At 45.2% G+C, this 14285-nt stretch overlaps 1 pseudogene; it reads left to right on the forward strand.

The window, feature by feature from the left end:
• LOC120066514 overlaps positions 1-14285 on the forward strand; it is a 70040-nt pseudogene that overhangs the window by 31452 nt on the left and 24303 nt on the right.

The raw sequence follows: 14285 nt of genomic DNA on the forward strand, positions 1-14285 counted from the left end.
ACTGGACTGGACGAAGCCCCTCTCCCCCTGTGAACGAGGGAGTAAAGGAGAGAGGGAGTAGAGAGAGGAAATAAGTGAGTTAGGGGCTCGTCCGTCCGTGCACCCAGGGAAGAAGCGACCACTCTGGCTGTGTAAAAGGCCCTGCTGCCTTTCAGCTCATTGCAGACATAGCGGGAGTCACAGCTGATGCTTGGCAGACATACTATCCGGAGAGAGGGCCATGGAAGAGGAGGTAAAGTGCTCTTCTATTCTCACGCCCTCCCCCTTCGTAGCGACTGGTCAAACAGGACAGGCAGAACAATGTGTTTGTGAGAGGTCTGCTATGCCTATAGTGCTTGTTGTGATCATTCTACTGCAGCTAATCCTGTCTAGTTATGTTGTAATCATTCTACTGCAGCTAGAGTCCTGTCTAGTTTGTATGTTGTGATCATTCTACTGCAGCTAGAGTCCTGTCTAGTTATGTTGTGATCATTCTACTGCAGCTAGAGTCCTGTCTAGTTTTGTTGTAGTCATTCTACTGCAACTAATCCTGTCTACTTTTTATGTTGTGATCATTCTACTGCAGCTAGAGTCCTGTCTACTTTTTATTTTGTAATAATTCTACTGCAGCTAATCCTGTCTCGTTTTGTTGTAGTCATTCTACTGCAACTAATCCTGTCTAGTTTTTATGTTGTGATCATTCTACTGCAGCTAGAGTCCTGTCTAGTTTTTATGTTGTGATCATTATACTGCAGCTAGAGTCCTGTCTAGTTTTTATGTTGTGATCATTCTACTGCAGCTAGAGTCCTGTCTAGTAGAGGTAGAGGGTACAGAGAGTGAGACTGGACCTAGTGTGTTGGGGGGACTACTTCGCCCAGTGTTTTATGTTGTGCTAATTCTAAGAGCAGCTATGGTCCAGACAGCTACTGTAACAATGTCAGCATGGCCGGTTCCAGAATGTGCGGGGTGCAGTTAGTTATTTATAGGTATATGAACAGCTGTAGCAGCAATGAAAGAAAACAGGTCTCTTTCTCAACATGGCTTCCTGTGTGTGTGTGTGTGTGTGTGTGTGTGTGTGTGTGTGTGTGTGTGTGTGTGTGTGTGTGTGTGTGTGTGTGTGTGTGTGTGTGTGTGTGTGTGTGTGTGTGTGTGTGTGTGTGTGTGTGTCAGACAAGTGGAAGGTACATAGACTCTGGTGCTTTACAAGGAGCTGCAGAATTTGGTAAATGGTAAACATAGCTGGGATATGGGGGTTGGGAGGATGGGCGGGAGGGTACCCAAAGTAAGAGTCCCGATCATGCATATAAAATGAATTGGAAGAGCTGCAGGCTTTACTGGGCCGGACATTGTGGTTGTGCAGTTGACCCATGACAGTGTTCCCAAAAAAAACTGCTCCGGTTTCTAAATAAGAAAATACATCTGTAGAGATCAAATCAAATGTTATTCATCAACATGCTTGGTAAACAATGGGTGTGGACTAACCGTGAAACGCTTAGTCACGGGTCCTTCCCAACAATGCAGAGAGAGAGAGAACATAGAGAAATACTAGGGGGAATAGGCAGGGGTCAGAGGTCATGGAGGTAGATATGTACATATAACTAGGAATAAAGTGACAGATGGTTAACAGTAGCAGCAGCGTATGTGATGAGTCAGAGCAGCTTACTGATCACTGTACCTGTACACAGCCCATCTGTAAATAGCACACCCGACTACCTCATCCCCATATTATTACTTACCCTCTTGCTCTTTTGCACCCCAGTATCTCTACTTGCACATCATCATCTGCACATCTATCACTCCAGTATTAACGCTAAATTGTAATTATTTTCACCTCTATGGCCAATTTATTGCCTACCTTACTACTCTTCTACATTTGCTCACATTGTACATAGATCTTTCAAATTTTCTTTTCTTTTGTGTTATTGACTGAACGTTTGTTAATGTGTAACTCTGTGTTGTTGTTTTTGCCGCACTGCTTTGCTTTATCTTGGCCAGATCGCGCGGGGGTTGTAAATGAGAACTTGTTCTCAACTGGCCTACCTGGTTAAATAAAGGTAAAATAACAATAAATAAATAAAAAATGAGTCAAAAAAAAGGTTAGTGCAAAAAGGATCAATGCAGATAGTCCGTGTAACTATTTGGTAAACCCTCAAATTAAAAGCTGACAGTCTGCACTTTAACCTCCTAGTGAATGTATCATGTCAAGTCCAAAGTGCTGGAGTACAGAGCAACAACAACAACAACAACAACAACAACAGCAACAACAACAACAACAACAGCACCAACAACAACAACAACAGCAACAACAACAACAACAACAACAACAACAACAGCAACAACAACAACAGCAACAACAACAACAACAACAGCACCAACAACAACAACAACAACAGCAACAACAACAACAACAACGTGTCAACTTCCCAATACTTTTGGAGCTCACTAGTAGTAACTAGGCAACAAGACAGACAACAAACAATAACAGCAGCATATGTGATGAGTCAAAATAGTTAGTACAAAAAGGGTCAATGTAGATCATCCGGGGAGATATTGGTTAACTATTTAACTAACTATTTAACTAACTATTTATCAGTCTTATGGCTTGGGGGTAAAAGCTGTTCAGGGTCCTGTTGGTTCCAGACTTGGTACGTTGCTACCGCTTGCCCGTGCGTTAGCAGAGAGAACAGTCTATGACTAGGCTGGCTGACGTCTTTGACAATTTCTAGGGCCTTCCTCTGACACCGCCTGGTATAGAGGTCCTGGGTCGCAGGGAACTCGGCCCCAGTGATGTACTGGGCGGTACGCACTACCCTCTGTAGCACCTTGTGGTTGGTTGCCGAGCAGTTGACGTACCAAGCGGTGATGCAGCCAGTCAAGATGCTCTCAATGGTGCAGCTGAAGGAATTTAAGGAAGATCTGAGGACACATGACAAATCTTTTCAACCTCCTGAGGGGTAAGAGGCATTGTCGTGCTCCCTTCACGACTGTGTTGGTGTATTTGGACCATGATAGGTCCTTAGCGATGTGGACACCGAGGAACTTGAAGCTCTCAACCCACTCCACTACAGCCCCGTCAATGTGAATGAGGGCGTGCTCTGTTTCCTGTAGTCCACGATCAGCTCCTTTGTCTTGCTGACGGTGAGGGAAAGGTTGTTGTCCTGGCACAGCACTGCCAGGTCTCTGATCTCCTCTCTATAGGCTGTCTCATCGTCGTCGGTGATCAGGCCTACCACCGTCGTGTTGTTGGCAAACTTAAGAGGGTGTTGGAGTCATGAGCGGCCAAACAGTCATGGGTGAACAGGGAGTACAGGAGGGGACTGAGCACACACCCTTGAGGAGGCCCCAGTGTTGAGGATCAGCACGGCGGATGTGTTGTTACCTACCCTTACCACCTGGGGCGTCCTGTCAGGAAGTCCAGGATCCAGTCGCAGAAGGAGTTGTTCAGTCCCAGGGTCCTTAGCTTAGAGATGAGCTTGGATGGAAACTATGATGTTGAAGTCTGAGCTGTAGTCAATGAACAACATTCTCACTTAGGTGTTCCTTTTGTCCAAGTGGGAAAGAGCAGAGTGGAGTGCAATGGAAATTGGATCATCTGTGGATCTGTTGGGGCGGTATGCGAATTGGAGTAGGTCTAGGGTGTCTGGGATGATGGTGTGGATGTGAGCCATAACCAGCCTTTCAAAGCACTTCATGGCTACAGATGTGAGTGCTACTGGGCGATAGTCATTTAGGTTACCTTGATGTTCTTGGGCACAGAGACTATGGTGGTCTGCTTGACAAGGCCAGTCTGATCTCTGATCTATTTGTGCTGTCTATCTGGCAAGACAGCACAAACAGTTCTGGGACCAGGCTAGATTTACAAAAAGTTACTGTATGTTCCAATATAAATATTAGCATAGGTCTACCATGCCCAGTACCTTGCTTCATTCTGAGTGATATGCTAGCTAGACTGTGGATATTGGCCTACCATGCCCAGTACCTTGCTTCATTCTGAGTGATATGCTAGCTAGACTGGATATTGGCCTACCATGCCCAGTACCTTGCTTCATTCTGAGTGATATGCTAGCTAGACTGTGGATATTGGCCTACCATGCCCAGTACCTTGCTTCGTCCTGAGTGATATGCTAGCTAGACTGTGGATATTGGCCTACCATGCCCAGTACCTTGCTTCATTCTGAGTGATATGCTAGCTAGACTGTGGATATTGGCCTACCATGCCCAGTACCTTGCTTCATTCTGAGTGATATGCTAGCTAGACTGTGGATATTGGCCTACCATGCCCAGTACCTTGCTTCATTCTGAGTGATATGCTAGCTAGACTGTGGATATTGGCCTACCATGCCCAGTACCTTGCTTCGTCCTGAGTGATATGCTAGCTAGACTGGATATTGGCCTACCATGCCCAGTACCTTGCTTCATTCTGAGTGATATGCTAGCTAGACTGTGGATATTGGCCTACCATGCCCAGTACCTTGCTTCATTCTGAGTGATATGCTAGCTAGACTGTGGATATTGGCCTACCATGCCCAGTACCTTGCTTCATTCTGAGTGATATGCTAGCTTCTTTTACTGTTCAGCAGTCAGTCTTGTCTTGTTGACATTTAATGTAGATCTCTCTCCAGTTACCCATGGCCTCTAATCAAGACAGAAGTCCTTGAGGCCCAGACCAACACATAACGAGAGCTTGGGACTATAAAATGAGTAACATCCATGGTGACGTTTTGCGGTTACTGTTACTATAAATGCCTTCAACCAGTGGGCAATTTTTTTATATAAATAAACACGATTTTTCATTGTATTCCCGAACTTTGCTGTGCTTTTAAATGGTTGAAAGCGCAATGATTAGGGGTGTGCCGACGTGGCCATACTCATATTCATAATTGTATCCAGAAATTGACGTTCTCACTGCAAAAAAAGCTGCAGATTAGAAGCAGTGCGCGGAGGGTTGTGTCTTTGAGTCCTCAATTTGCAGCGGGCAGCGAAGTTCGCTGTCACTCAGTCAGAATGCCTATAGGTTTCATATTTGTTCCCTACCCTTGCCCCACTTGTTAAGATATTATACACATTGATCGCTTGATAACAAACATCCTCACCATGTGATTTATCATACTAGCAGGCAGCAGCAATCTAAATGATCAGACTGAAAACATGCGAGGAAAAGTGATCGGTTGACATTATGAAGAGAGTGGTTCAGAGAAATACAGCTTCACTCTATCCAATTAGAGCGTCAGGATCAAAGTACAGCCCGCCCTCTTTACAAACTAGCCAGTTGCGTTATCTAGAGCATGACCGACTCGCGCATGACCGACTCAAAGTACCGTATGCTTTAGAAACTCTGGGACTAACTGACATGAGATAGATGCTTGCTGGCACCCGAAAATAACTTTTTTTTTCTTTTTTTTTACGATCACAGATAATTAGAAAATATACTCGGATTTTAAGCGTATCCAGAAAATGTACCCATATCCGTTGCGATACTCATTTTGTCCGACTACTCGGCACACCCCTAGCAGTGATAGACATTTGGGTGAACTAAACCAACAATCAGATGTTCTTTTTCCATTGGAATGTTGTTGTTTTTAAGATGGTTGAAAGCATAGTGATAAAACATTGTAAATGCAACTAACTTTTGGTTCTCTTTATGAGTGGGTGTAATCTCAACCAAATATTATCCACGTTGAAATTACATGGTGTGCCCAGTGGGAATGCTCTGTGTGCCGTCTTGGACAGAGGCTACTGTAATCTGCTAAACTAACCAGAGATAGAGTCAAGACCGAAGTCCTTGAGACCCAGACCCAACCTATAATCAAGACAGAAGTCTTTGAGACCCAGACTAAGATGCAACCTTTCAAGACCTAACCTCTCGTGGACATACTACGTAAACAAATTCTGTAAGGTTTTATTTCTGGGTTAACCGAGATTACTGAAGACCCAGGCCATGACTCCGTGTATTAAGATAATGACCAGGCCATGACTCAGTGTATTAAGATAATGACCAGATCATGACTCAGTGTATTAAGATAATGACCAAACCAATAATCAGTGTATTAAGATAATGACCAGACCATGACTCAGTGTATTAGGATAATGACCAGACCATGACTCAGTGTATTAAGATAATGACCAGACCATGACTCAGTGTATTAAGATAATGACCAAACCATGACTCAGTGTATTAAGATAATGACCAGACCATGACTCCGTGTATTAAGATAATGACCAGATCATGACTCAGTGTATTAAGATAATGACCAGACCATGCCTCAGTGTATTACGATAATGACCAAACCAATAATCAATGTTTTAAGATAATGACCAGACCATGACTCAGTGTATTAAGATAATGACCAGACCATGACTCAGTGTATTAAGATAATGACCAAACCATGACTCAGTGTATTAAGATAATGACCAAACCATGACTCAGTGTATTAAGATAATGACCAAACCATGGTCAGTTCTAATGTGGATAAAACAAGATTCAGACCTCCTGATAAACTCGATGTAACTATGTGTAACAGTTTAACTTTAGTCCGTCCCCTCGCCCCGACCCGGGCGCAAACCAGGGACCCTCTGCACACATCAACAACAGTCACCCACGAAGCATCGTTGCCCATCGCTCCACAAAAGCCGCGGCCCTTGCAGAGCAAGGGGAACCACTACTTCAAGGTCTCGGAGCGAGTGACGTCACCGATTGAAAGGCTATTAGCGCGCACCACCGCTAACTGGCTAGCCATTTCACACCGTTACATATGCTTAATGGAACATAGAACATTTCAGCCATGGTTGAATTGCGTTGCTCCTGCTCATTGCATGTCCTCATCATCCGGCTTTGCAGGGGAGGTAATACTGTGATGCTGTGTGTAATTCTTCATCTTGGTTCGATGTATCTTGTTACACTGACAGTATATAGATTGATTTGCAGTGCGGTTGCTGTGGATAGCTCGCTTCAGAGGTCTGGCTTTTTTCAATAATGTGTTCAGCTATGGTTCTACCTTGAAACGCCTGTGTAGATACTCAAACCTTGAAGTGGGAGTGAACTGAAAGCTGTTTGCATTTCAAGGCACCCAAGGCTTTCCTGTGTGCTGGTGTACTTCATGGACCATTTTCCCAGACAGAGTCTCCATTGAAATAGCTTTTTATTCCAGATCTAGTCTTAATCTATGTCTGGGAAACGGGCCCTATATCTGGGAATGTCAGCTGATTGTGGTTTGTGTGTTGACGGTGTGTTGACTGTGTGTGTGTGTGTGTGTGTGTGTGTGTTGTCTGTCTCCTCCCAGGTCGACAAGCATCAGCAGAGTAAGGACTCTGTGTTCTTCCGGGATGGAAAGAAGAGGGTTGACTTCGTCCTGTCCTATGTGGATGACCGAGACGGAGAGAAGAAACAGGTGAGATTCACCTTCAAAAACTTCAAATAGTTGTCAAGTGCATCGTTATCACAGGGGTTTCATTGTAATTCTCAGTGATACTTAATACTGGTGTCTGAGCACAGGACACAGCCTGGCATTAATACTGGTGTCTGAGCACAGGACACAGCCTGGCATTAATACTGGTGTCTGAGCACAGGACACAGCCTGGCATTAATACTGGTGTCTGAGCACAGGACACAGCCTGGCATTAATACTGGTGTCTGAGCACAGGACACAGCCTGGCATTAATACTGGTTTCTGAGCACAGGACACCGCCTGGCATTAATACTGGTTTCTGAGCACAGGACACCGCCTGGCATTAATACTGGTTTCTGAGCACAGGACACAGCCTGGCATTAATACTGGTGTCTGAGCACAGGACACAGCCTGGCATTAATACTGGTGTCTGAGCGCAGGACACCGCCTGGCATTAATACTGGTGTCTGAGCACAGGACACAGCCTGGCATTAATACTGGTGTCTGAGCACAGGACACAGCCTGGCATTAATACTGGTGTCTGAGCACAGGACACAGCCTGGCATTAATACTGGTGTCTGAGCACAGGACACAGCCTGGCATTAATACTGGTGTCTGAGCACAGGACACAGCCTGGCATTAATACTGGTGTCTGAGCACAGGACACAGCCTGGCATTAATACTGGTGTCTGAGCACAGGACACAGCCTGGCATTAATACTGGTGTCTGAGCACAGGACACAGCCTGGCATTAATACTGGTGTCTGAGCACAGGACACAGCCTGGCATTAATACTGGTGTCTGAGCACAGGACACAGCCTGGGCAAACCTGACTGAATGCTTCACTCCGTTGTGAGTTCGTTCTGGTTTAATCCGGCTACATGACTCTGTAGTTGGTAGTACTACAGTAATACAGGGTAAATAAGATGTATGAAAATAATTCAGGATGCTGTAATACATAGCTGTAATACATAGCTCCCTTTACTTGACTCACTTCACTTGACTCACTTTACTGGACTCACTTTACTGGACTCACTTCACTTAACTCACTTCACTTGACACGCTTTACTGGACTCACTTCACTTGACACGCTTTACTGGACACGCTTTACTTGACTCACTTCACTTGACTCACTTTACTGGACTCACTTCACTTGACACGCTTTACTGGACACGCTTCACTTGACTCACTTCACTTGACTCACTTCACTTGACTCACTTTACTGGACACGCTTTACTTGACTCACTTCACTTGACTCACTTCACTTGACACGCTTTACTTGACTCACTTTACCTGACTCACTTTACTTGACACACTTTTACTTGACTCACTTCACTCACTTCACTTTACTTGACTCACCTTACTTGGCTCACTTCACTTGACTTGACTCACCTCACTTGGCTCACTTCACTTGACTTGACTCACCTCACTTGACTCACCTTACTGGACACACTTTACTTGACTCACTTTACTTGACTCACCTTACTTGACTCACCTCACTTGTCAGCACCAGCTAGGTACGTCTCTTGCCAAGCTATTCATAATAGCAAGCACTGACTGTTGATAGTGTTCATATTTCAGAAATAAGCTACATGACACAAATACCTTGAAACAAGACAAAACGTTTGAGCCAAGCTACAATACCTATAATTCCTCATTCCTAGCCAGTGACTGAGCCCCATGGAATGGAATGTCCTCATCATCTGCCTCCTGCTTTGAGTTAGCCTTGAATTGACCCTTAGTTTCCTTGGTAACTTTGTTATTTAAGTATATTTGAGTCCTATTTGCATGCTGTGTGGGAGAAGTAGCCATTTTGAGGTGAAGCTTCCTTGTACACAAAGTTCATATGATAAAGTGATGTATAGTGATTTACAGTGCATTCAGAAAGTATTCAGACCCCTTGACTTTTTCCACATTTTGTTACGTTACAGCCTTATTCTAAAATTGATTAAATTACATTTTTCCCCCCCATCAATCTACACACAATGCCCCATAATGACATCACAATGCCCCATAATGACATCACAATGCCCCAAAATGAAAAAGCAAAAATGTTTTTTTGACATGTTAGTAAATGTATAAAAAAACAACAGCAGAAATATCACATTTACATAAGTATTCAGACTCTTTACTCAGTACTTTGTTGAAGCACCTTTACCAGCGATTACAGCCTCAAGTCTTCTTGGGTATGACGCTACAAGCTTGGCACACCAGTATTTGGGGAGTTTCTCCCATTATTCTCTACAGATCCTCTCAAGCTCTGTCAGGTTGGATGGGGAGCGTTGCTGCACAGCTATTTTCAGGTCTCTCCAGAGATGTTTGATCGTGTTCAAGTCCAGGCTCTGGCTGGGCCACTTAAGGACATTTAGAGACTTGTCCCGAAGCCACTCCTGTGTTGTCTTGGCTGTGTGCTTAGGGTTGTTGTCCTGTTGGAAGGTGAACCTTTGCCCCAGTCTGAGATCCTGAGCGCTCTGGAGCAGGTTTTCAATCTCTGTACTTTGCTCCGTTCATCTTTCCCTCGTACCTGACTAGTCTCCCAGTCCCTGCCGCTGAAAACATCCCCAGAGCATGATGCTGCCACAACCATCCCTTCACCGTAGGGATGATGCCAGGTTTCCTCCAGATGTGACGCATGGCATTCAGGCCAAAGGGTTCAATCTTGTTTCTCATGGTCTGAGAGTCCTTTGGGTGCCTTTTTGCAAATAAAGCAGGCTGTCATGTGCCTTTTACTGAGGAGAGGTTTCCGTCTGGCCACTCCACCATAAAGACCTGATTGGTGGAGTGCTGCTAAGATGGTTGTCCTTCTGGAAGGTTCTCCCATCTCCACAGAGGAACTGGAGCTCTGTCAGAGTGATCATTGAGTTCTTGGTCACCTTCCTGACCAAGGCCCTTCTCCTCTGATTGCTCAGTTTGGCCGGGCAGCCAGCTCTAGGTAGAGTCTTGGTGGTTCCAAACTTCTTCATTTAAGAATGATGGAGGCCACTGTGTTCTTGAGGACCTTCAATGCTGCAGAAATATTTTGGTACCCTTCCCCAGATCTGTACCTCGACATAATCCTGTCTCGGAGCTCTACAGACAATTCCTTCGACCTCATGGCTTGGTTTCTGCTCTGACATGCACTGTCAACTGTGGGACCTTATATAGACAGGTTTGTGCCTTTCCAAATCATGTCCAATCAATTGAATTTACCACAGGTGGACTCCAATCAAGTTGTAGAAACATCTCAAGGTTGATCAATGGAAACAGGATGCACCTGAGCTCAATTTCGAGTCTCATAGCGAAGGGTCTGAATAATTATGCAAATAAGGTATTTGTTTTTTATTTTTAATACATTTGCAATTATTTCTAAAACGTGTAGCTGGCACTAGTAAGCATGATGATCAGACGGTTTATAGAGAGGGTCTTCTGGGAGGGGAGCAACCAATGGGTGGGTCTTCTGGGAGGGGAGCAACCAATGGGTGGGTCCTCTGGGAGGGGATCAACCAATGGGTGGGTCTTCTGGGAGGGGATCAACCAATGGGTGGGTCTTCTGGGAGGGGATCAACCAATGGGTGGGTCCTCTGGGAGGGGAGCAACCAATGGGTGGGTCCTCTGGGAGGGGATCAACCAATGGGTGGGTCTTCTGGGAGGGGATCAACCAATGGGTGGGTCCTCTGGGAGGGGATCAACCAATGGGTGGGTCTTCTGGGAGGGGATCAACCAATGGGTGGGTCCTCTGGGAGGGGATCAACCAATGGGTGTGTCTTCTGGGAGGGGAGCAACCAATGGGTGTGTCTTCTGGGAGGGGATCAACCAATGGGTGGGTCCTCTGGGAGGGGATCAACCAATGGGTGGGTCTTCTGGGAGGGGAGCAACCAATGGGTGGGTCCTCTGGGAGGGGATCAACCAATGGGTGGGTCTTCTGGGAGGGGATCAACCAATGGGTGGGTCTTCTGGGAGGGGATCAACCAATGGGTGGGTCCTCTGGGAGGGGAGCAACCAATGGGTGGGTCCTCTGGGAGGGGATCAACCAATGGGTGGGTCTTCTGGGAGGGGATCAACCAATGGGTGGGTCCTCTGGGAGGGGATCAACCAATGGGTGTGTCTTCTGGGAGGGGAGCAACCAATGGGTGGGTCCTCTGGGAGGGGATCAACCAATGGGTTGGTCCTCTGGGAGGGGAAAGGCCTTAATAAACGTATAAAACGTTCCAGCTGTCTTGATATTCCAGCGAGAAACCATATGGACACAGCAATACTTTAAGAAACACACCGGCTCCCAAATGACACGTATAGAACAGAGAAACGTTTTTACAAACTGCCTGCTTTTTCATCAGGCCACAAACACAACTAAAGGTTTAATCATAATGCTACGTAAGAAACAAGGTTTTTGAATTAACTGAATTCCAACCGGTAATTGAGACCGATATGAACGTCATTTTGAGCAGGACACATCTAATAAGACCAACTAACTACAATCCACTGGGCAACTAAGGTTCTCCAACATAGACTCTCTGATTACAACCTCATTGATGCCTGATGAGCTTATAACCCTAAAGCAACAGAGTACACTTTCTATTCAAACAGGCATAAAACATTCTCTCCAAAATGACAAATAAATACAAACCTTTTACAAAATATTTATTACAAAATAAAGTGATGAGATGGGCAAATTGAATGTCCTGTGCCAATTCCGCACTCCTATCCTCTCTCCTCTCTCCTCTCTCCTCTCTCCTCTCCTCTCCTCTCCTCTCCTCTCCTCTCCTCTCCTCTCCTCTCCTCTCCTCTTTCCTCTCCTCTCCTCTTTCCTCTCCCCTCTCCTCTATTCTTCTCTCTCCTCTCTCTTCTCTCTTCTCTCTTCTTTTCTTTTCTTCCTTCTATGTTGTGTCAACAGGAGAGGCGGAGGGAATATGAGGCTAACCTACAGAAAGCAGGGCTGGAGCTGGAGACAGAGGATAAATCGGTAAGATTCCTGCCCTGAAGGTTTATCTGATTACATCTAACCAAGTTCTGGTGAATAAATAGCCTAAACAGATCTGGGACCAGGCTAGTGAATAACACCATCGGACCAGAGGAGTTAGTTACACAGTATAAACAGATCTGGGACCAGGCTAGTGAATAACACCATCGGACCAGAGGAGTTAGTTACACAGTATAAAAAGATCTGAGACCAGGCTAGTGAATAACACCATCGGACCAGAGGAGTTAGCTACACAGTATAAACAGATCTGAGACCAGGCTAGTGAATGAATAAAGGAAACAAGAGATATTTAGTATACAGGGACAGACTGTCCTGGCAGTGTTTTTGTACAGGGGGATGCCATTACTCTTTCTCACCACCGGGGGGAGATAGATCAATAGAAATACTCAGATTTATTAACTTTACAGCACAGTACAGGAAAATGGTTTGTTTGTGGTGATGGAGGCGAACTTAAGTAGCTACACTTGGCTATTGTGTCTGTTTGTTTGTCCGTCTGCCTTTCTGTCTGTCTGTCCGTCTGTCCATCCATCTCCACATCTATCTATCTCCATCTCTCCATCTCTCTCCTCCAATCAGGAGTCAGATGACAGGAAGACGTACTTTGTGAAGATCCACGCTCCATGGGAGGTTCTGGCCACCTACGCCGATGTCCTGAAGATCAAGGTTCCCTTCAAGGAAAACGACATCCCCGTTCACCAGGTACGGTAGGCAGCCAGGTAGCCTAGCGGTTAGCGAGGCGGGCCAAGCAAACGGATTGTTTTCCCGGTTCCAATACCAGAACTGAAAGAAAATATCTGACCAGTCTTTGGACTGTAGGAAAAAACAGTAGCCTGATCCCAGATCTTTTTGTGTTCATGCCCAACTACATTGTTGTCATTGTCAACCCGAAACATGTTTGTGGTGACAATGAGTTGGCATGACGGGGCACAAACAGACTAGCTTTGGAAAGTAAAGTATTCTTTTTTTTCTTAATATGTTCTTCATCCAGGACATTCCCATGGATTGGCTGTTCACTCCTTTCCGTCTACCGGATCACATTATGAATCCTGAACCGGACTATTTCACCTCACCTTTCAACAAGGGAAAGATTGACTTCTTCCTCATCGATGACAAGGAGACATTCTTCCCTCCTTCCGTCCGCAATAGGATAGTAAGTAGGCCAGCCTATTGGTTAGAGCGTAGAGGCGGCAGGTAGCCTAGTGGTTAGAGCGTAGAGATGGCAGGTAGCCTAGTGGTTAGAGTGTAGGGGCGGCAGGTAGCCTAGTGGTTAGAGTGTAGAGGCGGCAGGTAGCCTAGTGGCTTTTGTATAAGAGAATCAAAGAAAGAAGAATTGGCTTCTCTTCTGAGTTCTCTCTTCACGGTTTCTTCCTGGATATGAAGCACTTTGTGACAACTGTTGATGTAAAAATGGCTTTATAAATTAATTTGGAATGTAGTCATGGCAGTATAGTGACTTGTAGAATAGACAGTCCTCTATTTGTAGAATTGTGAATCTCTATGTATGTATTGCTCTCTCCTCTCCTCCCAGGTGTACTACATCCTAGCCCGTTGTCCCTACCACAAGACGGACAGAGAGGACAAGAAGGGCATCAAGCGCCTGCTCAACAACGCCACCTACGGGTCTGCCTTCCCTCTACATGATGTAAGAAGCTACATTTAGGACGTACACTGAAATTACAATTACAATTTTTATTCTACGCTTTTTCAATTAGAAAAATTTGGAATTGGAATTTGGTTTCCTTTCTGAAATGACTGGATTTGAAATGGAATTGACCCCCCAAAAAAACTCTGAAAGTGCCCTTCTCTCCTAGTAGGGGAAACTGGTTGTTATATCATTTTAACCAGCTTTGCCCTCTGGGCTGTTGTGGGGCTGTTTCATACGTACAGCCATTGAGTATCCGTGAAGTCATTCATCTAGTGGTGGAAAGGGGGAAGGAATTGAATTGTGTGCACAATGTGTCGTTC

This window comes from Salvelinus namaycush, chromosome 21 (assembly GCF_016432855.1).
Source record: "Salvelinus namaycush isolate Seneca chromosome 21, SaNama_1.0, whole genome shotgun sequence".
NCBI classification, from domain to species: domain Eukaryota; kingdom Metazoa; phylum Chordata; class Actinopteri; order Salmoniformes; family Salmonidae; genus Salvelinus; species Salvelinus namaycush.